Source organism: Colias eurytheme, chromosome 13, assembly GCF_061535395.1.
Source record: "Colias eurytheme isolate Ceu_HAF_F1 chromosome 13, ilColEury1 Martin Lab GWU primary, whole genome shotgun sequence".
Taxonomy (NCBI): Eukaryota; Metazoa; Arthropoda; class Insecta; order Lepidoptera; family Pieridae; genus Colias; species Colias eurytheme.
The window spans coordinates 6,487,427-6,512,408 of NC_142992.1; the positions used below are offsets into that span (position 1 = coordinate 6,487,427).

A 24,982-nucleotide genomic window follows, 5' to 3' on the forward strand; every position below is an offset into this window, starting at 1 on the left:
TGGTACAAATCACGCTAAAAATCTAAAAATAACAAGAACGTGTTTCCATTAGTTTTATACAAGGAAGTCGTATAGGATTGAAAAAAAAAATCAAAATTATAAACTTGGCCTTCGAATAATAGCATTTAATTCTTAAATTACATGCACAGATCATCATAGTATGGAATTTCATTGGAGTAGAAATATGACCTACACGGTAAAAAGTATAATTTTTGTTATAGTAGCAGTATCATTGGTATTAAATTTCCGTTAGAATACTCGTATCTAGGTAATTCCCACGTGTTCTACAATCAACAATGCACTATAGCACCACTTTGCAACAATAATAATGAAGTTTATCCTGTTAATGCTTACGTTCTATAAAGCAATTAAGATTGCTTTTATTGCATAGGTATTATGTGCGTAAATTGAGCGATAATAATCGACGTCAAACTTAAACATTATACTCCTATGCAATATGCAAAATTTTTCTCATTAAACTAAAGCTAATAGACGGAGACCCAAGACATCACTATGTGTTATAACTTGCAACTATAATGCAGAAAAGCGGACAATCCCTAAATAATATTATAGAATTGGTAACGCTACGTGAAAATATATTTAATCAATCTAAGGGCCGATTTTTCAATGCTTGGATAAAACTTATTCATCGAATAACGTATAAAACTACCATTTTAAAAACGTATTCTAATTGCCCTATTTGACAGTTTACGTGACATTTTAATATTATCGTGTAATACCACAGACTAAAGGTAAATTAGCTTGGAGAAATTTTTGCGTTTGTAGTAGTGTATGGTCAGCAAATAAAATAAAACAACATTTTATTTTTAGTTTTTATGTTATATATATAAGGGATTTTAAATTAAACTATATGTGTTTCTCCTCTGAAAAAGATGAGACTTTATTTTAATGTTACTAAAATGAAAAATTTACTAACCTGAAAAAGAAACGACATTTAAAGTTTAATTCTTTAGTTTGAGAAGTCAAAGGCTTGCCTCGACCATGTTTTAACACTGGAGCCATTTTGAATTAACAATATAAAGTTACAACACTTACACACAAATTAAACACTAGTTATGGCCCTGCCTTCATACAAAACTGCTGAATACGCCGTTCGCACGGGAATAGAATGTGGATGCGATTTCCCTTAGTTAGCATCCAAGCTTACGTCTTTATAATTATTAAACTGTAGAAATTCATTCTTTAACTCCGGTCTGCATCGTGCAGACATGGGAGTAAATGTCTCATTTTAGCTATTAAATGTAGTTTTTAAGTACATCTGAGTTTTCATTTGGGGCCTCCGGCTGCGGGACATGTAATTCACTTCAACAAATATTATAACAATAATAACAAATAATAACAACAATCAACAAATACAAAATTTATCAATTAAACTACGTACATAATAATTATAATTTTTGAATGAAATGTGTGCTTTATGTTCTAACGGTACCAAACGACTGCACGTGGCACCTGCGGACAGCGTAAACTGGTTTATTCTGGTTTTGTGCGTGTTTCCACTTTCCACTATCAAGTGACGATTTATTTATTTGTTTTGTTTCGTAATTATTATGGTCAAATATTAATTATGAAACAAATTATTATGGACACGATATTTTATTGTTTCACGGTAGTCGCCTTGTCGTTTGCTCAAGGACGTAAAATTGAATGATATATTTTTTTTTATAAAGTCAAAACCATTTTCTTTCAAATAAAAACTTGTTTTTATTGAAAACAAAAGTGTTGCTAGGAATAAGTATAAAATTAAATAGTAATGTTAGGATATCGAAACATTTTTGTATAGGCCAGAACGATATAGTGGAAACGCGCTCTAAGATCTGAGTAATATACACACCACTACATATGCAAAAATTTCTCCAAGCTAATTTACCTGTAATAATAATATACTACGTATACGTAATACTTTATTGGACGGATAAGTTTTATCCAAGCATTGAAAAATCGACCCTAAGTGAGGCTAGGGCAAGCGACAAATACGTACGTATTGAATATAATCGTTATAAAGGTAGATCTAACATTATAATAGCTAGATAGACTTCCCACAACTATCTATTATTGTCAAATCAATATTTGATACTGACTATAGATAGCCCCAGACCGCACGTGTATTTGTGTTGTTTCTCTATTTCATACCTGTTTCCTAACATAGGTAGGGTAGACTGGGTACGATTGAAACAAAGGACGGTTGAAACAACACGAATATCTCGCAAACCGTTGGTGGGGGGGTTAGGGGTCCAAGGGGAAAAAGAAGCGTACAACTGTTCTAAACACGAACCACAATATTGCGTCGATCTCCGCGCGCTTCAGCTGATTTTATAAGACCCTATTGTGTTTTTATGACCATAAGTAAGTATTTTTGCTTGGAGATTTTTCCAATTATTAGCGTTTCTATTTAAGTGACATTATTAAATGTGCGTTTTTGTTTGAAGTGAATCTTGTGGAATATGACATTGTGACTAGTTTTTGTGTACCATTGTTTTTACAATTACTATAACTGTATTTTACCTAAAGTAGGAGTTGGGGACGGTTGAAACATTTTTTTTGGGTACGGTTGAAACATTGTTTTAATTATTTTTTGTTTTTTTAAATGCCGATAGTACGTGTAAGAGAGATGTCGGGAAGAGAAATAGACAGTAGACTTATCGAAGTACAAAGATGCATATGAGGAGGTGAAAACCGGAGAATCATTGCGAAAAGTGGCAGAGAAGCACAATTATTCGCTTCTAATGTAAATTCGAATGCGAGATGACTCTGGCGAGCAAGAAAATAAGAAAAATGGGATATAATAGGGGATATAACAATATACCTAAGGTATAATAATAGAGGGCGAAAAATCAGGAAGTCTACTATTTCCACTGACACACCAGATAAGGAAGAGATAAAAAAGAGCAAGAATTAATATTGAAACGAACAAGAGCTAAGCAAGTGAAGAAACGATTGGATAGAGGAAAAAGGAAGATATTTGATGGAGGAAAATGTAAAAGAAACACCATAAAAGCAAAAAAGAAAAATGTACAAAAGGGGATATCATCACAAGATGAGGAGTAGGTTCTACTGTCTTGTTTTTATGTCACCATATTTAGAGAGCAGACCTTATTGTAAAAGAGTTACTTAATTATTGTTTGATTTAAAATAAAAAATCAATAAAACATATTTTAATGCTATATTTTGTATTATTTGCATATTTTTCAACTGACCCCAATCACTGTTTCAACCGCCCCTGGTATGGGGACGGTTGAAACAAATCGGATTCATTTTTTTAATTTGATCTACTATTTAAAATAATACACCTGGAACTAAAACCACAGTGCCTATTATTAGACAGATACATGCTCTTTTATTTAACATATGTTTTTCATCGCTCGGGTTATAAAAAGCAAAGTTATGGTCGTTATAAGTGAAATTGTTTCAACCGTACCCAGTCTACCCTACATTGTATCACATGTGAAAGTAACACTTATTATAAACGATTTAAATAGATGTTGCTATCATATGCTGGGTTCGTGATAATAGGCATTGTTATAATATAAAAAATAATACCTAATATTAAATTGTATCTTCGCAGGTTACATATTTTATAGAATAAATAATAATTTCAATATCAAATTTTCTTTGTAATCTAATTGACAAAAGGTAGGCATGCGCGTTGTGCAATGTACATAATATTATGTAGGTACTATGTTAATATAAACGTTTATTTGCTTTCTAGCCTTTTATTTCCATGCATGATCAGGTGTTCAATGACCAGATGAATTACCATAGAACACGTTTTGTTTATTGTCTGTTTCCGTAACTTTCAATGGAGTAAAAGTTCGATGACGCTGGTGCGTGACGATTAATCAGGATGCGGGTTTCCTGTAGATATAGTCCTTTAAATTACTTATAGAGATATTATATCGAATGTGAGGACTATAAATTAAAGTATGGTGTTAGAACTTAGAAGGTAGGTAAAGTTGGCAATACATGCGGTTGGAACAAAAACCTCTGAGGCAATATGTATAACAGCACAACGACCTGCTTGAACTTGGTGTTTTAATTTGTCTAAGATACGCGGGCTAGGTACGAACAATGGATCTGCAGCAAATTAGTTCTGGTGGTCTGGTGTGAACTCAGAACACCGTAAATTCGCGGGGGAACTGAACTGGTACCATGCCGTTGTTCCCGTGCTCACCTCCATGACCGTTTGTATGGGTTGTTACAGTTTTCTAGACAATGTATTTCGAAATACGATTTCAATACCTACTGTTAAATGTAGAAACAAAGGCTTGAATAATGATAAAGAGAAGGCCACCGGAGCCTAAAAACTGGCCTACTTTTTTTTAGATGATTTAGTTTATTGTTGCTTAAACGATTGAAGTGTCAATCGATAAATTTGTAGATTATAGCACTTCAATTTCTAAATTGAAATAATTTGAATTTCTGACCATAACAAAGAAAAATTAATCTAAAAATGACATCATTATGTTTTTTATTAATCTCCAGACAGTGAAACTTTCAAATCAGTCTAAATTTGACTCCTCTATGGTAAAAAGCATTTAACACATATATAAAATAGTCATACCTAAAATTAAAACTACATTATTAAAAGCATTCGAGTTGATAATTATTTATTATTAATTTTGTAGATAGGACATGAAATAGAATATAAGATATTACGAAATTAAATAGTAGGTACTAGCTACATAAAAAGGATGTTATATTTGATACAGTATTTAATATAATATGTATTTCATGTTGTGTACGATTTTTTAATAAAACAACATTTCAACACGGTAGTGACCTTTCGATAAGGTACCTACTTGGCAGGTAGTAGGAATATTCAACGTCTGTTTACGCATAAAATTTGACGTAAATTCTGCAAATTTATGTTTTTTTTTATTAAAAAATGAAAAGACCTATTTAAATTTTTAAAAGCCTTTTTGAAATTATTATTTTTAAACAGGTCTTTAAACTATAAAAATTGTTTGCGACTTGAATTAAAGGAGGAGGATATCCATTCGACTAAGTATATTTTTTCTCTTATTTAAAAAATTTCCATAGGGTAAACCTATTTTCATGATTAACTTGTAAACATTTTCGATTATAATATTTTTTATGTAATTGTCCTTTATATGTATACAAGATTTGTTTTCTAAAATTAAATTCGAGCAGTAAATTAAGACTAACAAAAACATGCACATAACACCTCCTTTAATGTAGATACTCGTATTATCTATGTATTTGCAAAAGAAGATATTCATATTACAATATATTTTAATCGAAATAAAGCTCTCACACAGTGACTAACGAGACTTAATTATTATATAATGATTGCATACTTTCTATTGTTCAAAATGAATACAAATCATTTCGTTTAACCCCGACATATTTGTAGAGAACCAAAAGAGGTATTGTACTTTCACTGAATTAATTACTTTTCTTTTGTAAGGATAAATAATGTATTCACATGACAGCGCTTCTCTAAGCCATAACTGTAGATATGTAAAAGTATAAGTAATAAAATGTATCTAAAATCTAATAAACTAAAATAATAATAAAATTAAAAAATTCACTTATATGAAAATTTAAAACGCTACAATGTTATGTATTAAAGGAATGTTAAGTACTTTAAAACGTTTAGAAACCAGTAATTAACTGTAAAATTTAAAAATAAAAAGCAAAATAAAATAAAAAAAAAAACACAACCCGTCCGTTTGTTTGATACGTAGGGGAGACCGGGTACAAAAGTAACACTTTGTACTTGTTCCTTGATTTCTGACTGGGTGTTACTGTTGTCATTAAATTTATATAACCATATATAAATTTAGTTTATATTCTTTACACTAGCAACTCAATTTATTATATTATGTAGTGTTTTATGTTAATAAAGTAAGTTTAAAAAAAAATCGTCAGTTGTTACTTTCGATCCCGTAAGCAGGTCGAAAGTAACACGTCGTGGGTCGAAAGTAACAAGACAAAGGGGTTGGTAATTAATACAATATTATGATGGTAAATCAACAAATTATTTGTTTAAAGACTTTGTATTAATAACACATATCAACTCTTGTATTTTAAATATAATACTTACAAATATAATACAAAACAATCGATAAAAAATATTCGAAGTTCAAGTAATGAGATTAATTAAGGGAATCATTCTTTTATAATTAAAAATTCTGCATACTGCATCCATCCACTAGCATTCCCAGCTCCAGCACAACCAACAGGACCCTAGGCAATTCGAAAAAAGCGGAAAGTGTTCTCCTAGCAAGCATTAATGGCAACAGCAACAGTTACTAATTTTCCAGGCTCTGCTATGGTTATGGCACCTACTTGTTTAATCCCTTATTAATCTACAATTTTGCTAGGTTTTTGGACAGTGGTCACCCCTGTCTCATCCATATTCAAAATATGTTTTGGCTCAAATTGGTACCTTTCCCAATACCTCAGCAAGGTTATCAAAAAAATTATTTTTCACATTATGCTCGTTGATGGAGATAACTGAAAATAAACTGCAGAGCACTCGATTAAATAGTCGCGTAGATTACTTTACTTGTTATTAGTAAATCTCGATCGACGCAAGGTAGCTGCACTAGTATTACCGGCTTTTATTTTTTTTACAAATCTATACATATTATGTTACATGGCAAATATTATATTTTTGCAAGGCCTCTAATTGTTGCACCATCTTTCAAAATGCTCTTCAGCCGTGTCGGTAATTCCTCGATCAGTTGTCGCGGCATTCTTTTGAAGTAAAGATGTACATAAAAATATACATAATTATAAAGAGACAAAAATAACATGTTACTTTTGTACCCATAGGGCTATGTTACTTTTGTACCCGTCTATATTTTTGCCAAGACGTGCAACATAACTTTAAAACGGAACGTGCTACATAAAAATGATTATGAGCAATGTACAATTACTCTAATCAAGAATGGATATGCAAACATTCAGATTTCTATCATCCTTTTAAGACTACGTAAACGTTTAATAAAAAAATGTCGAAAATCTTATTTTTGATTCGTGAAAACACTTAGCGTCCTGTCACACAGCCTAACAGCGCGTGGCGCACGCGGCGAATGAATACAATTAAGGGGGGCGCTCTCGGCTATCGCCTGACAGAGGCTAAGCGGTGTTCGCCCATTGGATAAATCTAGAGAGCATTTGTTACTTTCGACCCACCGTTACTTTTGTACCCGGTCTCCCCTATGATGAAATAAAAGCTTAAATTGATGTGCAAACTGCAATATCTCATACCTTTAAAATGCAAGGTTAGCGTAATTTGACATTTTTTTTAGTGAGTCACTAAAAAAATATTTAAGATTAGTGGGACGAATTAACCGAAATAATTCGCTAGAAAAATAACATTATAATATATATTAACATGTATTTAAATGTATAAACTAAGGTAAAATATAGCATATAAATAGTTTATAGTATAACCAAGGAAAATACTGCAACTATTTACATAATTATATCGCATGTTGATAGTTAAATGCAATTAAAACAGACAGTCACGTTTTCACTATCATTGAGTCTATATTCATTGATATATTGATAAAATGATAAACTAACAGAAAGAAAATAACATTACTCAGATGATTATTTGGGTTAATTTTAAATGTTCAAGGTTAAAAGGTTAAATAAAAAGAATGAAGTAGAAAACTTTATCTTATATACCTACATATTAAGTTTGCAACGTAGTTGCAAACTTTATTTGTATAGAGCATTTTTATCTTGTTTTCGTCTGTGAGATTTTGTGATATATGATAAAATAATATATATATTTAGACAAACATTAAGCGTTCACAAAAACATGTCGAAAATAGCCGATCGTAAATAGAAACTGCGACCTGCGGTTTTAAAAATTCAGATCTTGTATCGGGAATAGCTTCAGAAGTGGGAACGTTGACATTGCTCGGACAATATTAGATTATAAACAATTTATTTTCAGTATGGCCTAGATTTTCCAGAATCATTTCGTTATGATACATCTAAAGTCTATACTAAATCGTTAATCTTATTTATATGATTATAAAAAATAAATGGGAAAGTGTGTATTCCGAATTCATGCAAAAATAACCAAACAAGTTTAAATTTTCGTAAGCAGAGAGATTATACATGGTGTCCCAAAAAGTATGGATGAACTGAAGCCAGGAGGTAGAGGACCTAGAGGGCTATCCGAATCACCCCCATGTATGTTATGCGATTTTTCGCAGTTTCGGAGTTATGACTCTTTTTTCAATTTTTCACTTATCGCCGAGTACGATAAGATTTTGACTCATGGTGACGTCAATTATTGCGGTAGATGCTTGATTTTTTTTGTGTGCTAAGCTGAAAGATAGGCCAATTCAGTATGGTAACATTTACTGTCGTAAAATCTTTGAATGGAATAAAAAAAAGAATTAAATGCCAAGAAAGATAAAATCACCCAGTAAGTTCACAACTTCAAGGGCCCGTAAAAAAATAAAATCACATAAAAAAAGTTTTCCGTTTGGCATTTAAAAACTTGCTCTATCCATCAGGTAGCTACCTTAAAAATTTAATTTTATTATTCAGAAGGCTTCAATCGAAAAATTGAAATCTAAATGTGGTAAGTGCAAAAATTTAATTAACATGATGATTATTAAAACAAATTAAAACCAATAAAAAGGTGTTCAATTACCAGAAATTTTTAAAATAACCCCGCTGTTGGTCAATTCAAGTGCGACACCACCATAAAAAGTTGTCTTTTAAATGTCTGAATGCCCATTTATCATTTTAATGGTTTCTTCTGCTATTATGAATTTCCGGGTTATTTCGTCCAAATTGTGGCATTCTCTCAAGTAGCCGAGGTATTTGTAGTATCCCCATTGAAATAAATGAATGGGGTTTAGGTCGAGGGACCGTGGAGGCCAGGCTTAAGGCAGACGTCACCAGCGCATGCGCAGGCTGCAACGACCAATCCATCTTTCAGGGTATCTTTGCCCTTTAGCCTGGCCTACACGGTCCCCAGACATAAATCCCATTGATTTTTTTTCCGTGGGAATACTACAAAAACGAGAGAAAGCCACAATTTGGACGAAATAACCCCGAAATTCATAGTAGCAAAAGAAACCATTAAAAATGATAAAAGGGCATTCAGACATTTAAAGACAACTTTTTACGGTGATGTCTCACTTGCATTGACCAACAGCGGGGTTATTTTCAAAATTTCTGGTAATTAAACACCTTTTTATTGGTTTTAATTTGTTTTTATTAATCAGCATGTTAATTAAATTTTTGCACTTATCACATTTAGATTTCAATTTTTCGATTGAAGCCTTCTGAATAATAAAATGAAATTTTCAGGGTAGCTACCTGATGGATAGAGCAAGTTTTTAAATGCCAAACGGAAAACTTTTTTTATGTGATTTTATTTTTTTACGGGCCCTTGAAGTTGTGAACTTACTGGGTGATTCTATCTTTCTTGGCATTTAATTCTTTTTTTTATTCCATTCAAAGATCTTACGACAGTAAATGTAACCATACTGAATTGGCCTATCTTTCAGCTTAGCACACAAAAAAAATCAAGCATCTACCGCAATAATTGACGTCACCATGAGTCAAAATCTCATCGTACTCGGCGATAAGTGAAAAATTGAAAAAAGAGTCATAACTCCGAAACTACGAAAAATCGCATAACATACATGGGGGTGTTTCGGATAGCCCTCTAGGTCCTCTACCTCCTGGCTTCAGTTCATCCATACTTTTTGGGACACCCTGTATAAACCTAAAATAACATCATAGTATATAGAGAACATAACATCCTTCTTTATAGGTATCCGTGACTGAATCCTGACCAAAGCTGAATCTTGGAATCCATAATGTTAATGCTTCTCCGAAAATTATGAAAGCCAATAATGTTCCCACAGAAACTTGTATTTTTATAAGAATAATAAAAAAGCTGAAGTTCATTGACTCAAAAGTCAAAACCATATTAACTGTAATATATTATTTTATCCTCCGACTTATTTTCGTGCTTTATCTCTCCACATGAGCTGAATTTCAAAATGAAAATAGCATGATTTGGATTGCGAAGTTGCGTCATTTGTTTACAATAATAATGCTCCTCGATACCTGATAGAAAAAACACGTAGTGCATAATGCATTTGTTTAATAAATAATTGGTTGGACTAATTGCTAGTAATATTTAAATATGACGTCCTTAATGCTGTATAAATGACTATATTAATAGACCTATGTTTAATCGTTCGTCTTAAGTGTTCGCGGTTATACCCAATCATTTAAAATTTGGTATCAGAAAACCATTTCCAATAAAATATTTACATAGAGCAATATAATAAAATGAATTTAGTTATTGGGAGAAAATAAAAATATGTACGTTCATGCCAATTATTCTCGTATTTATTCATATTGAAGACAAAATTAGATACGTTCCCAATGGCTTGAATTCTTCGTAGCATTGTGTCTGTGTGAATGGTATGGAGTATGAAGAGCAAACGCAATGGCATCATTTTTATCCATTTCCTTGCTCTGGCCTTATCCGGATTGATGAATGTCGCATGTCTTAAATTATTTGGCTCTAGGACACATGCCGGTGTTTTTCCTTCACCTTATTTAGGTGATGGTGTTTATATATTATGTATTTCGTTTGAAGGTTGAAGCGTCAATCTAAATTCGCATTATCAAATAGACACAGTTATCAAACCATCTACGTTTTCAAAGTTGATTGTCCTGAAACCTTTAAATACAATGTCACGACATGACTAAAACGGATGTACCTATCATTAACTATTGTGAAATTCAGAGATTTAAAATGACAAGTAATATATAATTATGGTTTTAAACAACTTCTCAGTAAAACAAAATGAACTCGGTATAAGTACGTAGTCATCCGAAGTAAAAATGATTCATGATTTATTTCCTCATATTAGGTATATCTCGTCTATATCATCACGGGAAAAGCACCTCAGAAATCTTACATAATTCCAAGAACCATATTTTGCAAATAATATTTGCTTGCAAATATTGTTATGATTTAAAACATGTGTACAATCATCATCATCAACTTACCTATGAATTTTCTAATTCTTGTTTTTTTAATTCTGTTTTACGCACAACATAACCTTGTTTCGGTAGTTTATAAATTAAATAATATCTTCTTTATCACCGGGTAATATTTATTTATATTCACGTCCAACTATAGATTACATTCGTAATTTATAATCTAGATTAACATTTACCATAACCTTATGTACCATGAAAAGGCACAGCATAAAACAAAGTCGTTTTTTCTGTCCCTGTGGCCCTTTTAAAACTACGCAACGGACTTTGATGCGGTTTTTTTAGTAGATAGAGTGATTCAAGAGGAAAGTTTTAGTATATAATGTATTAAGTTTTAGACAAAGCGGGCGAAACCGCGGGGGGTAAGCTACTATATCATAAAGATTCGATTTTTTGTTTGTTTAGTACAGGCTTCGAAAATATTGGTCCATGCACATGGCTGAAAGCTAGGTTGTGTGTGACATAGGACATATATTTTTATTTTATATTTATCCTGGGTATCCCGGGAGGAGCCGCGACGTGCCGCTAGTATATTATATGAAATAAATTTAAAAATACGAACTTTCGGCGCCTTGATAGCGTCGTATACTATACTACACAGCAAACGGGATATCCGGCAAAAGTAAGGACAAAAGCCCGCATGTAACCTGAATAGCAGGTAGCTTTTATATTATATATTTTATAAAACCTACTTGGCATATCTAATGAAGTTGCCATTAGATTAACATTACCCTGAAAAAAATATATTGAAATCATTTTTATGAAACCTCGTTATGAAACCACATGTTCAATTGTGTTTTCAAGGATATTTATGTAAATAAACTTTTAATAAATTTAATAAATAATTACCTGCTTCGTGTAAAAATCCAAAATATGGCACAGACACTTTGTTCCTCACAAACACACACGTTTTATAAATATAAAACAAAGCGTTGAAGTGTCTCTATCACAGGTAACTCAAAAGTACTTAATATGATGTCAACAAAATGCACTTAATTCACGTTATCAATTAATTGTATTGATAAGAATTGAAGCGAAACGTCCGACACAAGAGACGCGGTTTAAACGTATGGCGGTAACGGATCAACCAACGGGCTTATTATTTGGAAACCGGTGTGGCGTACAAGCCTTCTATGACGTAGGCCACCGTGGACGGTTTATATGATTTGAGAACAGCCTTTGGTCACAATTGGCGGTTATTTTACATTTAATAGAGTGATTGCGTAATAGATTGCAATTTCCACGATTAGTAAATTACACAATGCCTCATCAGATTACCGTCCATATTTTTATAAGGATTGCTATAATTCGCTTCACCGTTCTTATGGTTTCCTGACATCAGATATTCTGCCACAGTTGTCAATCTTAATCAGTTGGGTATTGGGTAACCTATAGTTATAATCATAAAAGTTATTTTCTAGTACATACGTTATATTTTAGTAGTCGGGGGCTACTTACTTGCAAGTTGTAATGAATGATCAATATTTTTTCAATTAAGTACATCCAATCTTTAAGTGGATTACGATTCACTGGTTCATTATAGATACATTCATTATAGTCACAAAAATAGACAAACTGATGAGAGTAAAATAAAATAAGATAAGAAGGTACTGGACTTAATTAGGGTTATAAAATGTATTGACGACGGATATAAAGGAATGGAATGGGAAGTGTGAGGGAAAGATACCTGGTAACAGCTGCTCCCCCACTCATCGTACAAAATAAAGATTTACAGGTTGTTTCAATCCGTTTTTCTTAGGGGGTCTAAGTTCCTTGATGCAAGCTGGCCCATTCGTGACACATTAAAAGATCCTACTTATAGGTAATTCATTTTAATTACTTACATGATAAATTGTGGTCACGATTCACGAATTTTAATACGTCGAAAATATTCGTCGCATAATGCTTTGCAACGTAATACTGCGTAGTTTTGGACCTATATAATATCGAAAGTATTTTTAGTGTGATTTAGTGCCTTATTAATTTTTTATTAAACAATGCACTGAAATAAAGGTGCAAATATTATAATTAGTTAATTACCTAATATGAGTGTCCGGACACAACTGTGCGCTTAAATTTATGCTTTTTGAATAAAAATCGATTGTTTGACATATAACATAACGAGTTTTTCGTGTTCAAATCATATAATATGCGATATTTTCGATGCCTTATCCTGATTTTCCGGTTCTCTATCATAGTTCTGTTTTTGTAAACACTTGCAGCTTGTCGTTATTCTTAAAACCACTTTCTATCCAGAGCCCGTGGGAGATCATCCTTCACCGATATGATAACCAGATGAGACGTATTTTTCGAAAAGTGGTCATGGCTATTTTTAATTAAATTAACTTTTATCGATATTTTTTCATCACCTTCATACTTTGGATAACCAAATGAAATTTATTTGACTGATAGTTTTTGGTACACAGAATATGCCTAAGTGTGCTTCTTTTTTTTTCACCTATTTTGACTTACCTGTTTACACCTGCTTGCCAGGTAGTTTATACACTGAAATGAGTAAGCAAGCATACCTAGGCATATTCTGTGTTTCAAAAACTATCATTATATATTTTGTATTTTTAGTTATAAGCTCAATCCTATAGTCGAGCCAATTTAATAGGCAACATTTGACGTCTATCAATTTTATCTTCGAAGAGAGGTAACCTGCTTAAAAACATCGATTTTAAAAGTGAATTAATCGATACTGACTTGAAACATTTGTCAATCGAACTTGAAACATATTTATTAATTTATGATGATTTTTATTCACAAGTAATCAATGCATTCGATTCTTGATGTCAGATTTCGATTTTTAGAGTAACGTCTCTGGTATTTAAAAAGAAAAAAAGTTTATTGACACAAAATTGTAGCGACGTCAGTTCTTTAAATCAGAAATTGTTTATTATGTTTACAATGGTTTATCAGTAATATGAAATCTTAAAATTACTTGTATCGGTCATTATTATTATAAATATGTAATCGTATTTGAAAAAAGTTAAGCAATTGTGCAGTTCTAACAAAACGAAATATCATGTTATTCTATGTCGTCGTTACTAGGTTACATTGTTGAATTTTGTTGAACTGTCAAATGTTACATATTAAAATGGCTCTACTATAAATTGAAACATTTGTGCTGATTAATTTAAAATATATTTTTTATAATTTTAACATTCAATAATTATGGACGAATATTAAAGTTTTAAGATGAGACAAGGCCAAGCATTAATTAAAACATAAATGCTAAAAATAGAATCGATCGCGTTTTAAATTATGTATTTGTCTAGAATACTGTTAAATTTGTAAAAAAATAAATTGTTTAAATCCGTAGAACAACCCAATTTTCGGATTAGTGAAGAAAGTTTCTCATTTACGGAACATCTGTAATCACTTTGCGATTAGAAAGTTTAAAGTTTAGTAATCAATTACAAGGATTAGTGACATTTAAATATTTTGTGCCCAATTATTCTGTGAGTTAGAGCTACATTTATACAAAAAAGCATAACAAGGATTTCATTTTACGATATTCGTGCCAATCAATAAAAATATTTTAAATCTTTGAGGGGTTTTGTTGAGAAAATATTTGTAATCGATTGAGGAGGAGAAAATGCAAACATAACATTTATTTTTCAATTTTAATCTCCTTTGCCAAACTGAGCGACCTAACAACGACCGCATAAAATAGCTCAACTTTGTAAACCGGTCAAGATTCAAGAAACAAGCTTCTGACTAATAAATCATTATTCTTTACAAGTAGCGTCATAATTGCACTACCTGTTCTATTCAATTGTTTTCTTTTAACATAGCGTAATGCAATCGTAGTGAGTAATTCTACGTTCCTTTTCTTAATATCGTAATATTAATCGTTATTTTTATTACGATCGTTTCATCATTGTGCAATTGGTCTCTAGAAAATCCCAGTCTTGGTAGCTAGTTGATTTCCATCTCTTAAATAACCATACTGTAGTATATGTACCTATTTTCTCTCTAAGGTATATTAACGTTAGCCCCCTTATCTCTATTATAGTTATCGTTTTAATTGCTAGTTTTTGTCCAATAGCCTTTTGAGCTATTAATAGAATTACAAGTGCCAATTGAATGATAAACACCCGAAGAATAGATAACCATTAGGTACACTTAGCCGGTTATAGCACTCTGAGAGTAAATCACCGCGATAGCTGTTTCGAGTCACGTAGTATGTAATATCCAGGTATTAAATTATTATGTCGTTTATGAGCTGCTAAGATTATTGGCTGAGTCACAACGCCCGTTATGGTCACATATGATACAGGAAAAGATTCGTACGCGTTTTGTGTAATCTGTGGATGGGTTTTTAAGATCAATATTTCTCGAATAAACTAATTAGGGCTGTATAATATAAACTGATGAGAATACAAAAAGGATCAACAAGATTAGACACGTAATACTTTTTATACAATTTCCTGCATTTTAAGACTTAGATAAGGATAAATAAAAACAAGGTAATAAAATGGGTAAAACACTGTAAATAATGATTGTTTTACTTATCACATACATATACTCCCACTCATAATTTCTTATCTTAATTATGTTAAATAGCTAATACCATATCAAGCAGTAATTCATGCAAAACAAAATTACTATCTAGCATGACAGTAAATATAATTGTGGTGTTTGTTTATCTCAAATCTTATTTAAACTGCAAACAACATATAAACAAAAAGAAAATGTAAGTACTTCCACTCGTAGGTAGGTACAATAAAAATTACTGCACTAAATTAAAAATCTGATGAAGTTTACTGTCTACATTATTTTGTTTATATAATTATGTATCACGACAAAACAAAGTACCTATCAAACATTTATCACTTTATTAAATGAACTTTTCACCCATATTATATCGTGTTTGTTTACTTATTTAAAAATCTCAATGGACGCAACATCAGATTAGTTGGGGCAACAAAAATAATAGTTAAATCTTAATACATTTGTAAAGTTAATATTTTAATATAAATTCTGGCAATGACTATTATTTTATATACACACGGTCTTTTACGTTCAAAAGGTAACAGTTAACGTAATGCTTTAACAAAACGTGTCCTTGATAAATCGATCGCTCTGTTGTATTAACTTTTTATATAAGTTAATTACTAAACGATTACTAATGGTAGAGCTGCCTCGTATTTAAGTAAATTTTAGTATTTGGAATTCATTTTCTATCCGAATTTCTCATTCTCATAAAACTCTATATAGCGCCAACCTACATACGTATTATATAGATTAAGCAATTCAAGTTACTAATGTTATAATATTTTTTTGGACCTTGATTATTCGTATAATGTTAGTATAATAATGTCCTTTTCACTAAGTTCTATCCCGACTACGACAGCCAATCTAATTGGATATAAAGCAACTGCAACATATATAAAGACACAATATGATAGCGCATAATATGTATGTGAAAACGAGTGCACTCCCCATCCAATGATTTTCATAGTTCGATGGGTCGAAAGGACAGACAGCTTCCTTTAACTTTGTGCCGAGATACAGGTTGTAAAACGACTAAACTACCCGATTACATGTTGGTCGAAATTAGAAAGATAGCAATTGAAATTTTTGGTCCTTCAGCTACCGGAGCTGGTCCCATTCCCAGTCATCAAACATGATGATCTCACTATAGAAATTTTTGTTTGTTACAGCATAATAGCAAATTAGGCAATGGTACCACTAATGACTATAAGCTATACCATGGCTCTACCTACGTAACTCGTCAGCCTACGTCACTGTGTTAATGTATATATATTATATTATGTATATGCGGAATCAATAGTTCTAATGACATAGTCCTATTGATTCCGCATCGATCAAGTACGCATCCGCACAAGTCCTGATATAGGTTGTCCTACAGAATATTGTCAAGAATTTAAAAAAAGTAACCATGATGGCAACATTGTATATATAGTATATACGTAAATACTTGTACTTTTCTATCATACATACAAGATAAACGCGTTCACCTTTAACTCTGAACGTCTTGTTTTTATTGCATGATAAAACGGAACTTCAATTAATCTTATAAGAAGGAAGTTTTTTTTAATTAGAAGAAACGTCGAGGTGAGCACTGTGAATTATAATAAATTCTAAAAACTAACTAAGTTACTTTTATTTTATGGTCTTTTACATTTCATACCAATTGAGAACTTTGGACATGGAATCCTTCTAATAAGTATTATACAATATTATATAAAAGTTTGTAAGGATTTTTTGCCTCCCTCGTAGTTTTACTACCGCATTTATAAGGATGAAATTCGACGCAAGATTCTACAAGGCTCTATACTGTTAATATCAAAAAATTCTCCAATATCATCGTACATTTTATATTTTTTTTAATTTTTAAAATACCTTTTAATTGTATTTTTAAATGTTTTTGTACACTATCAAGTATCATTTCTATAAAAACTGAAGGTTATATGATCGTTGATACGATATAATTTATTTCAACTTTTTGTAAGTATATTATTCAAAGAGCGCCTTTTCTGGAAACTACAGATATTTTACAGTATCTCTAGCAATTTTTAATGTCAGTTATTTACTGCGTATTTAAGCAGAGAAGAAGAATAAGAGTTAAATGTGTTGTAGAAGTAGATTTAAATCTATTTAAGCCATTAATGTTATCGCTGTAAAGAGACAAATTTGGGATTGGGTCATCGGCCACTGAGCTGTCTACTAAATTTGTTTTAAAGATAGTCTGTGGGCTTCTGATGATTTGAGATCATGCGTCATATTTAATAGTGCTGGCCCAACGCATCTGATAATTCGGTATAAAGAACTTTATTTATCTCATAAACAAGAACAATACAATATGATCTTTTACAAATAAGAAATAAGAATTTTGCAGTTAGTATGTATAACACAATCAGCTATCGAAATTAATTAAGTATGTCTTTAATTTATTTTTAAAAATAGTAATTGATGAGGATTCTTTAATTGCTTTAGGCAAGCTATTGTACAATTGTGCTCTCTCAAATCTTAAGTTTCTCTTACCGTATAGAGTTCTTATAAATTTATGGTAATTCAAGGTTATCACTCTTTCGTGTGTGGTATTTGTGGGATTTTTTGTTTAGTGTTATTTGTGTTTTTATATTATTAGATACAATATTTTTAATCAGTATGCGTGTGTGATATTTATATAATTTATTTAAATCAAACAATTTGGTACGGAAGTATAGATCCGTAAGATTAGTTGGCGTTAAAAAATTAAAGTTAAAAAGGATTTTTACTAGTTTGTTTTGCGTAATTTGTAGTTTTTTAAATTAGTAGGCGCCGATTGCCCCCAAACTGGGATAAGTAGTATTAACTTAGATCTCACGTGGTTTATGTGTAATTTAAATGTTAATTTATTATCCAAGATTAGGTCAAGATATTTTTCTTCATTAGATCTGTTTAATGGTTGCGAGTCTATTGTAAGAGGTGGAAAATAAGACATTTTTTTTATTTTTGGCTGCATAGATTACATAAGAGGTCTTTTTTACATTAATTTTATATATAAAAATGAATCGCAAAATGTGTTGGTAAGCGCATAACTCGAGAACGGCTGAACCGATTTCGATAATTCTTTTTTTATTATATTCCTTGAAGTACGAGGATGGTTCTTATGTAGAGAAAACGTAAACATGTACCACGGGCGAAGCCGGGGCGGACCGCTAGTTGTCAATAAATTTAATTTAAACCAGCTATTGCACGCCTCATAAGCGAAGCGTTGAGGTGGGTACTACTGTCGCTTCGCGCAAAACATCTGATTTTTCAAACTTAAAATGTCTTTATGTATCATACATTGCACTTGTAAGATAATACATACACACACATAGTATTTTCTGATCGCTGTAAAGTGTTCGAAACGTCGGGAAAATAATAGAATGAATAAATCGCGTTTAAAATCCGTTAAAAAGTCTTTAATTTCTATACACACACATATTAAGAAAAAACACTATTTTTAACGTTCATGATATTTTTGATGTCATTTTTGTTATTTAAACTAGTTAAAAAACAGTTTAAAAAAGTTCTGTCTTGGACGTCCGTGTGTCTGTATGTGCGGATCCTTTTTCTTGTTAACACGATAGCGACCGAAATACTTTACTAATCGAGTCTTTTTTTTTCTCTTACGCTTGAGTATGCTCAGGAATAGAACCCTTTCATTTTTCAGGGTCTGATTCGATGTGGTTTAATTGTTATTAAATAAACAAAAATAATAATTAAAAATATTTATTAAAAAAAAATTATGAGGCGTGCACTTTTGGATTTTCCAAATTATTTAATAGATTAAGATCATTTTGAGCAACTTTAGTTAAGTTGACTGCTGAATCCCCGAAGTAGAAGAGACAAGTATCATCAGCATACAGTGATATATTCCCTGAAAATCCAGTGCTACGATATAACATTGATATACACCAAAAAAAGCAACGGTCCTAAGACAGAGCCCTGAGGGACTCCATATTTTATTTCTTTTTAATTCAAAAAGTATTGATTGTGTTTGTAACAAAATTATAATTACTTTTATAAGAATCATTAGACAGGTATTCATAAGCTTCGATTCTTATAAATAAAGGTCTAGGTTGTATGCAGATGCAAAATCACTCAAAGCAAAAAAATTACGTGAACGTTTTTGAATAGAAAAATTAATAGTGACAGGTGTCGTGCAAAATATAATTTCTGACACAGCGATTGTGGATTTTTTGGATTTTAGAAATAACAATTGAATTCTACATTTTGACTTTTGAGTGTCAAAAGTAATGTCGAATATGATGATCATTTTCAGGTTAATCACCTATATAATAAATGTGACCCCGTTATAACAAAAAGATTATTATTTTATAACGATTTATCATTGAAACAACCTCACTGTCAAACCTTTTTCTTTACTTCATTATAAATGAAATGAGTTACGTAAAATGTGGTAAAGTCAATATTTAATACAAGAGGACTACCTACCTAAATTAATTAAACGATGAGTATAATATTCGTGTGTATTTTATAGTAGGTACCTTTTATATATTTTATTGTACTTATTTTATTAGTAGAGATTTTTCACGATTGTGGCGATTAAAACGTACGTTTGTTAGGTATTTAATATTTATTTTAATCAATTATAATAATAACCTTACTATGCGCTATTAATCTTTCTTAGAGGTTATAATTACCGGTGCATTTATGTGCATTTGAGTGCAAGTGCACCAGACACGACGGTGTTGTTTTATTCATACTGGTTTGAACGACGTTAGAGTCTAGACAACTAGTTGTATGAAAAATTCTATCATACTCAATTGTGGATAAATCCATACTAATATTATAAATGCGAAAGTAACTCCGTCTGTCTGTCTGTCTGTTACTCAATCACGCCTAAACTACTGAACCAATTTGCATGAAATTTGGTATGGAGATATTTTGATACCCGAGAAAGGACATAGGCTACCTTTTATTGCGAAATATGTACCACGGGCGAAGCTGGGGCGGACCACTAGTAACTAATAAGTGCTAATAATTTTCTTAAGGCTATCTATGATATTGTTTTTCTTGATCTGGTCATAATTTTTATGCCCTTGTATGAATAACTTGACGGCTGTTTTCTTATTCCGTTTTAATTTATAAATCGAGATATTTAAAGGTCGGAATAAATAAATGAGCAAATAACATTAATTGAATTAATTTTGCACCGATCAGGTTATGATTTTTTTTATTTTGAATGTATTTTCACTTTATTAGTATCCATTCTTACAAAAAATTGGATTCTAATGAAAAACACTAATGGATACCGCAACCACATTGGAAAACTACGCTACGATTCTAAGTAATGACGTCATGGCTAGCATTTATTTAAATCAGCTGTAAATATTTGATTAATGAGTAAACAAGACGATATATTTGTTTTTGTTAATGTCGGCGTATTGGCGTAAGCTTCCGTGTGATGGAAATAGCCCGGTAGTAACTATACGTGCTAATATGCGACACACACCTTCAATTTCTAGAGCTCAATCTATTTCTGAGCGGTGTTAATGACTTCACTCGGGATATATACAGATGTATCGTAATATGACATTTAGGTCATTATACACACATTGTATAATTTTGTCTTGTTTGGAATATGAAATGCTACTTTCAATCTTCAAATGTCCAGTATTTCCAATTATGTTCAGTGTAAAGACCACTTTCAGTCTTCTCTTATGCGTAATCATTTTTCCAATAACTTTTTGTGTGTTAACTGTTTATTACGAAAGACAATGCTAAGTGTTGGTGAAATGTATTCATCCTAGTCCTGTACTTCGAGACAATATAGGAATTCCCACATTCATTTTCTCCTGAAAGAAAACCAGCTTGCAATTTCACAAATAAAGTATTTAATTACATCGCATGTTTTACACTCCGTTGCTTCATCTTGTTACCACGATTTTTTCATATTAATTCAGATGTAGTTTTATTTGTTAATAAATAAAGTATACAGTCTGTAATTGACGCGTCATTTTTGAACACCCACCTTGTCTGTATTGCTTGATGAATCACAATTTATTCCATTCCTCTATTTAGGTCATTCTCAAAAACTTTAGATTTATTTTTAATCAAGCTTCATAGCTTTTTAGCTATGTATAATTGTTGCTGATTTGTTTATTCCTAATGAAAGAAAATACACGTCGCAGTAATGGCGTGTCTCATTGAAAATGTATGTAGAAAGCGATAAACGGCAAGATTCAATTATTCAACTCTGTCATGTCACATGTATAATTCGAATACGTTCTACTGAATCGTCTACAATCTATACTCTATAATTGTCTATTGTGACATTGATGCGTCTTTCTTAAAATTGCCGCTCATTTATTCCCGTGCATTCTAAAATGTTATGCAGATGTTTGTTAATTAAGTATAAAATATATGCGAATATATTATAGCAGTTATGCAGTTTGTTTCGGTCAATTTATGAATTAGATATTTTTGTGTCTGAATGTAAAATTTGCTTTTATTCTTTTACTTCCATCTATGCAAAATTCCATAAAATCTTAGAACAGTATTTAATTTTATTCCCTAAAACTTTACAATAATGAATTAAAAAAAAATAATAAGTGCCTATTTGTAAAAGGCGATTAAAATGTTCGACGGCTGCTGACAGTCTCAAGGGTAACAATTAGTAAAGGATTGTATAATAAAACCAACGGCCCATGAAATAAAGCGTATGTTTCAAAGTTTTATACTGGCGCTTCTGCAGTAGATCTTGATAATATTATATCGTTACAGCTACTGAATCTCGAAATCGGCCTTCACACAACGAAAATAGGTTTCCTTTACATAACGTCTATTTGAACTATGTACGGTCGAATGTTTATATTTCGGGATTACTACTACTATACGTGTATCTGTTACCTAGTTACCTACATTGATCATCGAATAATTGATTAGTGAATTGCAACTCTTATAGATATTATTTTTTACTTCATTTACAGTCACACATCATCAGTTTAATTACTTACAATTTATGAAATTGATAACTACATATTAAATATTAATTATTATTACGGCTGAATCATAAAAATAAAAATTCTTACTTATTAAAATCAGTTCTTTATGCATATATCTCTAATCTTTTTAACAAAATTACTCTAAAAGAGTTGACAAGAACGAGTAGGTCAAGCGGGACATATCGTAAATCTGTTCCGTGTTTGAATGAATCATAATATAGGAGATGAGTACCTTCGTACAGTTACGATTGACCTGAATCACGTAGAATAAAATTTAAGTCACCTCGGAAATGTTTATAGCGACATAGTGCAAGTTTGTTTCATTAGTCGAGGCATAATATTTTAATAGGACGACACATAAACATTTATTACTTGAATAAACCTCGTTAGATGTTAGGCTTTGAAATATTTCATTCACAAGTTTCCTGAAATTCAGGAAGATCCAAAAATAACATTGTTTTATTGGTCCCGGAGGTAATATTGAACGACCAATAATGTCTATGTCTCACAGATAGTCGTGATATTCATAAATATATGCCAGGAAAAAGTCATACTATGTACTAACATATTACCTACTATAAAATTAACAGGAAATAAAATAAAGGTTAATCAAGATGATTTAGTACCGTAAAACATAATACATATAGCAATTTATAAACATGACATCACTTAATAAAATTAAGTAAATATAATGGAGACTGCTCATAGTTGATATGAACAAAAACTTGGCGAAATATTTGCCACTCCCAAAACAATTATTGCTGACGTTCGCTAAGAGAACGATTCAGTAAATGGATCCTCGTTAAATTTGGTGACAGCGAGAATTTTGGCCAATCGCGATAATTCAAAATTTAGGAATGCACTTAGTCACGTTTATTTTCGTTGAAAGGGGATGAAATAGCGACAATACTGAGCCTGAGTTAAGCAAGGTAAAATGCGGGCCTTTTGGTATTTGTAAGCTGGAACCTAATTAATATTTTTAAATTGTGCTTGTGTATTGTTATAGGTAGTCTCGAACAGTACATGTCTCTAAATATTCCCAAGAAAAAATTCTAAACAGAAATAGACCGTTACGGCTTGCACCCTTCAATGTCCATTGAAGTGAAGTTAAAGGTTACTTAATTAGTCGGACCCTAATTGCTGCTTGATAAAAGGGACGGTTGTACAGTTAGAAACGCTCCTAATTGGTGCAATTATTTCTTTCACAATTATATGTTAAAAATATATATCTATAGAATCTACCCTGAACGGACCAAAATTAAAGCTATTAAATTCTAAAAAAAAACAATAACGTTTTTCTCTTTTTAAAAGCCTCTTGAAAATTGTTGGTTATACTTTAAAGTACCTACTGAAATTAACACCAACTATAAACACGTGTGTTTTAAACTGTATACGTACTATATAAAGCCAATGCCGAAAGCAATGAGTTTATTTTTATTTCAAAAATCAATGTTACGACCATACGCAGCCCACTTTTTTAGTTTGCGAATTCCTGTTGAAATTGATTGATCCAGCCTATCCATTCTTTCATCTGTCCAAAATTCTATGATTTTTTTAGCGAGAATTGGTATGTTCTTTTAATTTCAGATTTACAAATATTGACATCGTAGTAAAAGCGCAAACATAGTAATAGAAATTATAAATTGGACAACCAGCTAAGATTTAATTAAACTTTTCATGGATATCACATTTACCGAAATTGCTATAAAAACAGATAGCAAAATGAAATCGAGGCTAAATGGTTCGGGACACGCGAATACTATAAACACTTCATTTTGAACTGTTTTTAGATATGCTCGCATTTTAATCAAAAACAGCTTTTTGCCATTTTCATTTGGTTCTTTGCGTAAAAACTTAAAAAGTCACGCAACTTCTCTGCTTTCTGATCTATTTTAATCTTAATTTCTAATGATAACTAACTAAAAGTCCGCGATCAATTTTGCGTGGTTATTATACAAACAGACAAGCATTCTAATTCTGCAAATAATAATTTTGAGTCAAGGTCAAGGGCAAATAGTATCTTACCATTTTTTAACCAAAATATATAAAATTAAATGTCGGATTGGTTTGTGGTTACTTGGTTGAAGAGAGGATGATGGTTTAATAATTTAAGACGGAATTAATTCCATCCACATTTAACAAGGCGCTTACTAATAGTCTGGAAGAAATCGCTTTATAGCGATAAGTCATAACACCATAATTTATTTTAAGTAATTAATACAATAATAATAAGTTGCGTAGACCAAAAACAATTAATTGAAATGCTTTTCTTGGAAACAACAGTAAACCGAAACAAGAATGTAAAGAGTAGAGCTTATTTAAACAACGAAGAATATTTGACGCTTGTAGAGAAAATATTACTTATTGAAAGTTCAACGGCACGGAAAAGATTTTTCGGATAGTTTCCAAGTTTTACACGGGATTTCATCAAATAATGTTTCTTTGTTATAATGGTTATT

General features: G+C 31.4%; 1 protein-coding gene across 6 annotated transcripts in view; it reads right to left on the minus strand.

Moving 5' to 3' along the window:
- The window catches only part of LOC149903424 (uncharacterized), a 61,352-nt gene that overhangs the window by 5,537 nt on the left and 30,833 nt on the right, over positions 1-24,982 (minus strand). The window contains exon 1 of one of the 6 annotated variants that reach the window (XM_090108732.1): positions 11,899-12,104. The exons of the other annotated variants lie outside the window; for them this stretch is intronic. The gene's annotated coding sequence lies outside the window, so the exon portion shown is untranslated. Of the gene's footprint in view, positions 1-11,898; positions 12,105-24,982 lie in introns of those variants that run through there. 6 annotated transcript variants of the gene reach the window in all.